Genomic DNA, 8,985 nt, shown 5'->3' on the forward strand with positions numbered 1-8,985 from the left:
TCAGTTTAACTAAGAGATGTGGCACAGGTCATTTCAAAGCACAGCTCCACCTATCCCATGAACCTTTTGAGTTATCCAGTACTAAGCTATTGACAAATAGCCCTTTCAACATGCAGAAACTTACTGTGGAGGTACTGGGAGACACCAAAAAAGCATACTCCTTTTTAATTCACATATTTCTGCATATGTAAGAAACTTCATTTAGATTAAGATAAATAAGTAAAAGCACAAAGTTTCTGGCATTGCACTGTTATTCTCAGGTTTTGTCTATGACACTTTGAAAATAAATCTTTTGTTATGTCCAGACACAGTTTACAGATATACTCCTTCAAACAGAAGCACAGTTAGTTTTAAGACAAATGCTTTCTTATGTCCAGATCTGATTTGCAGACAATTTCTTTCAAATTAAAACACATGACGCAAATTTCCATTTGCTTTCTGCCAGAATCTTTTATTTTTAGGTGTAGGGCAACTTTATACTCCTTTAATACACCTACCACTCCTATACAGCAAATGGTACACCTTAGCAAGCACTGGCTGACACATTCCATTAGATAAAAGGCCAAACTGCTGACAAAATTCAAGCTTGATAAGAATGGAAATGTTTTGGACCTCCTACCCAATGGGAGCATGTTAAAGAAAATAACTTTGTATTTATGGTCATTTTCATATGTGAGAATAAACCAGAAAATAGTGACTCTCCACACTCCATACTTGAACCAAGTTGCTCTGAAGCAGAACGTCCTTCTACATCAGTCAAATTGGAGACACTCTAGAATGCATTCTTGGCTCCCATTTTCAAGACACAAGGTCTCGTGTCATCACATCTCCACCTATGTCTCTCTCATTTCCTCCCACACTCACCTCCCACTCTCCATGCTCTGCCCAGATGACTGTCCTGTTTGGAGTTTTTGTCCACTCCCAACCCTGGAACTTCTGATATCCCACCCCTGCTAGTAGATGCAACCTCTCAGCCAGTATCTATGAAATTCTGGCCCTTCATCAAGAACTCCCAGAAAACTGCTGAAAAACACTCTACTGCTAGAGATTACAGTACGTAGGAAAGAGGAACAGGTATTTACCGGTCTCCCTGAAATTAAACAGTGTGTTATCCAAAATGTGGAAATACAAACAAAAAGGGCTTAATTTATTAATTTCATTTTCCAGAAGGCTTCTATAACACAGCGTCACAGCAAAGATCATACAACTCAGAAATGACACTTCAGGGATCTGTTGCACCATTTGTCCCAAGCTTCTGGGAAAGAATCAATCAGGAAAAAAATTTTATTTTGTTAGCCAAATAATTTTGAGTTATTTGAAACTATGAGTGTTTGCCCAAATGTTTACATTACTGAGATAATTTTGAGCAGACTCCATCCAAACAGTGAAGCAACTTCAAGCAGTTTGTTACAGAAACTCTTCCTCCCTCACACATTTACTTCAGTAAATGTCTAAAAGCAACTCCATACTCACGGACTGTAAAGAGAAATGAAAAAGACTGGCACAATTGCAACATTTGAACACAAACTCACCATAATTTAGATAATGTCCACATGGGAAGAAAGACTTTGCACTCCCTTGCATGTCTTATGAGTGTTATCACTTATCTATTCTTCTGAGTATTTCCACATTTACTTTCTGCTCTGATAAAACTATTTTTAGAAAAAAATTTATCAACTCTGGAAAAAAAAAAGGTTTTAAAATAATACCTGGAAAACCTACTAGAATGAAATAAAAAAGCAAATAAAAACCACCCTTACTTTTCTTCCTCCTCAGTCTAACTGGCGCTATTCCCAGTTTGATTTAAAACACTGCCATAAACTGGAGAAAAAAAAAACAAACGTACTGGATATAATTATAATCAGGCTCTTCCAACATACAGCCCATGTGCAGCCCGTGCCCTGCCCCGTGCCACCATGGAGGTGGCTCTGCCCCACCTGCAGCCCAGCCCAGCCCCTCAGCAACAACAGAACAGTGAGGCACTATGAACCCCTTCTGGGCTGGAACCAGGACACAGGGAGGGCACAGAGCAGAGCTAACTCAAGTGGGGGCAAATGAGGTCATGCCTTTGGATACATTGGCTAAACGCAGCCTTGTGATCAGGGGAAATACGCAGCCGTGCCTTCCGTTTTGATAAAGGTATTTGAGAACAAGTTTCAAGAAGAAAAAAAAATCAACTCTTGTTTTTTTGGTACTCCATTTTCAGTTGACGTAAATATGTTATTTGTGAGCTTTCAAATGGAATGTATAGAACTGCAATCCAGAATGTGATCACATCTCTTTGCCAGGCTCTTACATGACCTCCCTTCACAGTCATGCCTCATTCACGTGCCACTTTCTGGCAGCATGTACATTTGTGAGCAACATGAACAACCATTTCCAAGAATAGAGTACAGGAAGCATAAAATTTTGTGAAAAATCTGACAAATCCCTTGAGGACTCACTAAGAACTGCATCAAACCAGCCTGATGCATTAGTTACGCCAAAAAAAGGGGTCACATACTCCATTAGTTTTATATTTTGTTGCCCTTTTTTAATGTGTTAAAAAATTAAGAAACATTAAAAAATAAAATAAGTTTTGTTACTTATATACGTGAAGTATATATTTTGTGAGGTCTGCTTCAAAAGTAATGCCTCTTTTATGATATCAGTCCACAGTATCAGAGTGCTGGTATGGCAGCTGAGATTGAACCTTCCCAACAACATCCCATCAGATTTTGTTGCTATGTGACAGATGGTAGCAGAGGGGCAGTCTGACCAAATGGCATCTGAAATGGAAGAGCAGATGAAGCAAAGGCGTGTCATCCAATTCCTCCATGCAGAAAAACTGGCACCCACCGACATTCATTGATGCTTGCTGAACACTTATGGAGACCAAACAGTGGATGTGAGCACAATGAGGTGGTGGTGGTGGTGCCTTTCAGCAGTGGTGACAGTGGGTCACTTCTGCTGGTGCAGACTGCTATGAGTGCAGCATGCAGGCTCCTATTCATCACAGGTGAAAATGCATAGCTAATGGTGGCAACTCTGTTGAAAAAGATTGTTTGGTAGCTGAGAATTTCCTCTAACTATCTCTGATGTTAATTTTCTCCTTGTATTGGTTGTGGCTTCCAAGGAAATAACTAGAAGGCATTATTTTCAGAGCAGACTTTGGAAATGTGGCCCCAGTTCCTCTTCACTCAGCACAGCCCAGGCAAGTCAAAAGGCTGGACACCCATGATTATACTTAATCCACAATTCTGACTGAATAATAATTCCCTTAAAAGCACAAATGTAATTTCCCTCAATATTAACCAGTTCTTTCAAAATCAATTACTATGAAATTTCAATTTTTAAAATTGAAGTTGAAAATTAAGCATTAAAATAAGGATATGCTTATAATAAGAGTGTCCTTACTACTGCACAGGTTAAAATTGTAGAGAAGATGTGGGCAAAGTCAATTTTACCTGTAATCAAAACTCAGAACTACTACTTTACAAAAATACTATTAACTTTGTAGTATGAAATTTTCTGCAATTTCTACAAAAATAGTGAACAAAGGTGAAAAACAAATGTCATCTACGCAGCGTACACGGTCATCTGCCACATTGTGAACATTTTTTCAAAGCCAGTGCCTGAAATTTTTCTGGCTACCTATAATTCATACATTCCTTCACCTCTCAAAACAGACATTCAACTACGGGAAAACAGCACCTTGAATTTGCCCCAGGTTTTCAAAGGGCTTCTAGATATTTAGGAGGAGTACTGAGATTTCCGAAGAACATAAGGTCTAAGGTCTTTCTTTTGTAAAACAAGCAACAAAATTACAGGCCATGATCTGAATGTTAACAGTGATTATGTATGGTATTAACAAATATTATTGTAAGTGATAAAGTCTGCACTGGAGTTAAATAAAGTTATGCTAGAAAAAGTGGAAAGTCTGCAAAAATGGGGCCAGAAAATAGCAACCCAGTGCCCTGCAGAAACCAGTACCAGATTTCCAGTAGTGCTGTTTCTCCACCAGCTGCTCACCTCAGGCAAACCACCTACCAATAGCTGGCTGGAGGAGCAGACCTGCACTATGTTAGCCTGTTATATCAAAGCAGCAGTTGGAACAATATAAGATAAGTGAAGTCATATTTCTATGAGAAAATTGTTGTTTCTCATCCTGCAAAGCAGATAACAATAATACTTTCTAACCTCAAGGTGTCATAAAGCGATGATGTTTTCAGATGCCGCTGAAGCGCTGACACACAACAGTACTAATGCAAAATACATTCAAAAAGGACACCAAATTTAAGACAAATCCCTGTCCTGGGAGGAGGAGTTTTAGGAAACAATCTCCACTGGCATTGCTTCCAAATGCTGATACTGTAGTGACTGGTATTTTACTGTCAAATCTGGCTTCTTGTGAACGTAAATTGAGAAAAGACGTCGTCATCATTGTCATGAACATGCCTGTTTACTACCACTGTTCAAGCACAGGCAAAAGCAGCAAAGCTTTTGGGAGCAAAGTCATCTGGACCGGCTTACACTGCACAGAAAGTGATATAAGCAGCGCTGACTTCACAACTGATCAAATAATCAAAACTGATCAGACACAAAATCCATTCCAGAAATGATGCTAATGAACAAGGGAACAATAATGAAAAGCTTGGAGATATAATATAGTCACCAAAGCAATCATATGTCCAACCTTCATTGAGAAATCAAGATAAACTACTAGCTCCTTAAAACACCAATGGTATTCAATGTAGCACCTAAAATCTCTTGTTGGACTCCTGCCTTCACTCACTCATACTTAATTTCTGAGATCCAAGATAGTTACAGCAGTTTGCTGTAAATTACATTTGAAAACAAAGTCACAAAATTATCTGTTAGAACACACATGTATTCTTAGAACTTGATCACAAATGGCTATAATGACTTCAAAAGTGATTTCAGGGAAACAAAACAAGAAAAAAAAAAAAAAAAAACAATATTAGTAGAACAGCTATATGAGTTTGCTATCATTTTGTACTTTAAGTATCTTCAGTTCAAAATCAGAATTTATCTTGCCTTTGGATGTCATATCATCATAGCTGGAAGCACTCCAATGAGAATGTGAGTTTGGAGCTTGCAGAACACCAAACGCTGATTTTGCAGGTCATGCTGATACGGTCTGAATGGCATGGTCTCCTTGAAGCGCTGTGAAAGAGTCAAAAAAGATGCCAGATTTAAAGTTCTCTTTCTGATCCCATCTCAATGCCTTGCTTTAAAATATCATCACCTGAATACCAACTTGGGCTATATCCCCAAGGCACAAAGGGTGAAGAGAAAGAAGCCTGTGTTGTGGAAGGAGACTTGCTTTGAGTTCTCCAGTGATGTTCAGGTTCCCAGTCCGAGAATTAAGAACAGTGAAGACAGGCTTCCGTTAAAAGCATTTGCAGAAGTGTGCAGTGGGGTGGTTAATTCGCTAACAGTAACCTGCAGCTTCTCCTGTGATCCCAGTACTACATTCAGGAATAGTCTAAAGTTTCCCTGTGAATTCAGCCTGCTGCTATCACAGCTTTGAAGCCGTAGGCCAGAGGACAGCTGTTGAGCTGTAGCTACCATGTCCTACCCATGAACCAGAGCTTATGACTATAACATATCCTGTGAGCGAAACATGAATTTCATCATATTTTCTCCTCTTGTCCTTCTGAGGAGGGGGAGTGAGAGCAGCACGGCAGAGCTCAGCTGTCCCACTGCAGGGACAGAAAATCTCTCTCTCCAACTGCAGTCTGTTTAAAATCCCTTACTCTTAAGCTATCACAGCTCAAAGCAACTCTCTCTGAAGTGCCATCTTCTGGAGTGAGATATTAGATCCCTTCATTTAAGACTTCTTTATATATATATAAAAGTCTTCTTTCCCTGTCTTCCCTAACTTCTCCAAAACAGAAACTGCATCTTTGTAAGATGTATATCACATGTGTAATCTGACCAATTGGTCATTTCAAAGCTTCTGCCAATTAAATATTTTTTAAATTATTTAAAAAATTAATAGACAGAAGAGATAAAACCAAGACAGCATAATTAGCCTCATATTTATGGAACAGTGGCAATAGTCCTTGAATGTAAATCCCGAGTCAATTATGATTTCTCTGCATCAGGAAATTGCAAGTTTTCATTCGTAGGTTTCTGAATAAGACCAGCAGCCAGGCCCTCATTGCGCATGCAGAGGAACATCCTCCCAGTAACATAAGCGATGCATCGAGTGAACCAGGAGTGATTCACAGCTCATTGGCAAGACCATCTTGTTCTCCAGATACCAGGATATTTTTCACTTGCAAAAGCAACCGAATGCATCAGGTCCCAATATGCGACAGTAACAAATCAATTCTGAATGTCTAGGATCAGTATTGCAGCAGATGCATTGCTGTTTTAAACAAACATTGTTAAGATACACACGTATAGCAAATCTTGGCCTTGGCCCGGCTGTAGAGTTTGCAGAGGGACACAGACCGTTCCCTGTTCTTCCTTTTAACAGCCACCAAATGTAAAAAGGCAGAAGGCTGTTCCTTCAAGCAAAGGGCTGGGCCGCAGTTTGTAGCAAATCCATACTGACTTCAGACTTTTAGAGATTCCCCCAAAGGCTCGTTTGTAATTAGAAACTGAAAAGGCGGTATACAAAAGGAATGCAGTTACAAGGTAAACAGTAAATGCAGGCCTTACATATTGGGTGGGTAAAAATGTGCTAAGAACTCGAGGGATAGGCCTCTGCAACCAGATAAGAGTAAGTCTTGGATATTTTGAAGATCAGATAGAGGATCAAAGGCAGAGAAAAGGAGAAAAAAGTCAGAAAGGAAGGGGTAGAAAAACAAAGAATTATTCTCTCGACTTCTCATTGAAATATGTCCATAGCACATTCCGATTAGCTCTCTCGCTTTGGTTTCAACTTTGATATACTATCACCCCGAAAACATGGCTTCCACTTATCTGTCAATATAAAGGTGTATTTTGTGAACAAATGAGGCTGAACGGAGTTACTGTGAACCAGAGCAAGAAAACTGCCTAGAAATGCTATGATGTACACTGGTCACCTGCAATTACTCGCAGCATGCAAACATACACATCATACAGCAATCTCACAAGCAGTATCTGCATCCACTGACAAAAACACCATCAATTTCTGCAGTGAATTTACCTACTCGAGTGAGAACACAATGGGAGCCTTCTTTACATATTCATACTAAAGCGTCGGTCTCCCAGGTACAAACTGCTTCTTATTTGGGAGCACAGCACTCCTAGTACACTGCAGATTGTAATAATAATCAGTTTTTCGAAGATAAAAAAATCATCTGAATGTGAATGAACTATAAGTGAGAACCCAGAGATACAATCACTTCTAATTTCAGATTAGCGGCTGTTATAGTTAGAAACCAGAGAGCAGCCCTGCAACTTGTCTAGTGAGCAACGAGCTGCAGCTAAGGACATGAGCAGGTGAAACCAGCAGGTGAGAAAGCAGAAGCCTTCATCAGTTGTTATTTGAAGGCCTTGCCTTAAGACCATCAGTATCTGTTCCATTTTGAGCGGAGCACACAGGTCTTTTGTTTTTGTTGGGGGTTTTGTCTGTTTTCTTACTGTTGTCTGGCTGTTAAGCCATGCTATCACTAACTCCACATGACCACACCACCTCCAAATCTGTGTACCAAACTTCGGTGGGACACTAGGCCAAGAAGTAGGCCAAACCTAGTAAAACTAAGTCATTCACTGTCACCCTACAGATTTTAAGGATAAAGTTTGCTTTCATTTGTGACCAGGAACCTGCAGTGACCTTTTTACAGGGAGAAAGGAAAGGTGGCACTGGGCCCAGAGCAATCTGCTTCTAAGTTACATTCAAACATCAAGATGATGAATAGATACCACCGAAAAATCTAAACACTCCTGAACTCTGGGCTGGTATGCTGATTTAGTTTTCCAAAACGATGTCAAAAGATACACTGCTAAGAAAGCCTTGCACCCAGCTCTTGCTCTTCACTCCTAGTTCATGCTCTCCTCAGAGCGGGTCCATGTTGAGAGCCGCCTGGCTACAAGCAGCCTCTCTGCCTGTACTTCTCAAGCAGTCGACACTGTAGCAGCAACACCACAAGCCCTAAAGCCATCCAATATCAAAAGGGAAGAGGATTTAATTTTAAAGCCAAACTGATTTCATTCATCTGCACTCATGCTCTCAAACTCACAAGTACCTGGACTCATGTGTTCAAGGAGCAGCATCCAAGCGCCAAAATTACAGAACCCAGCTCGGTCCAGGACCGCTTGTGACAACGCTCAGGAAGAGGAGCAGCAGCTACCGACTTGTTTTGACTTCGGACTCTTCTTAGATTGGCAATCGTGTGCTGACTCGGACAGACCTCTTTGTATCCCTAATCACCGTCCCGCCCTGCCTCTCAGAACCATCCGCTCACTCTCAGGTTCTTTGTTTCCTGACGACCCGCATAGACGTGTATTGCAGGACTTTGAAGACCCGCTAATCTCGGCGCCTTCAGCACGTACCGTTCTCACAGCCCGTCCCTTGCAGTTTGTTCCCCCACACCCAGACATTCCCATTCATACCTATCTGAACTACTGCGATCCCGCATCGTTTCAGTGACTACCAGGGGAACTAGAGAAATACTAACCCCCTGTGCAACGAAGCACAGAAAGGGTTCACCCGCACAACAGAACTGCACGGTATTGTAAGGCAAGAACTGAACTGACAGTGGCCATAGCTTATGAACTGGTGGGCTTTGATACTGGTTTCGTTAATGGCCTTAAAATAAGACCGTACGTATGCTGTGTTCCCTTTCTCAAGGGATTACTCGATGTTGAAAAATGCTTTACAAAGTAAACCAATTAAGAATAAATTTATTTCTAGGTACAACAATAAAAGCATTAAAAAAAACAAACAAAACACAGAACACGCCTCTTCCTTACTCACCACTTCATCTTCCTGGCCTAACATTTTTTAAAAACGAAGCAGGCATTATGCAGTCTGTTTTTTTTTTT

The 8,985-nt window shown here is 40.5% G+C and overlaps 1 long non-coding RNA gene across 1 annotated transcript; it reads right to left on the reverse strand.

Annotated features, from left to right (window-relative positions):
* Positions 1-241: 241 nt before the first annotated feature.
* Positions 242-2,451, reverse strand: LOC116216586. Its single transcript, XR_004159682.1, has 3 exons — positions 1,761-2,451; positions 1,533-1,679; positions 242-1,255 (listed from the first exon to the last, which is right to left on the reverse strand). It is a non-coding gene; the product is annotated as an uncharacterized LOC116216586 (long non-coding RNA).
* Positions 2,452-8,985: the final 6,534 nt, after the last annotated feature.

Source organism: Meleagris gallopavo, chromosome 4, assembly GCF_000146605.3.
Source record: "Meleagris gallopavo isolate NT-WF06-2002-E0010 breed Aviagen turkey brand Nicholas breeding stock chromosome 4, Turkey_5.1, whole genome shotgun sequence".
NCBI classification, from domain to species: Eukaryota; Metazoa; Chordata; class Aves; order Galliformes; family Phasianidae; genus Meleagris; species Meleagris gallopavo.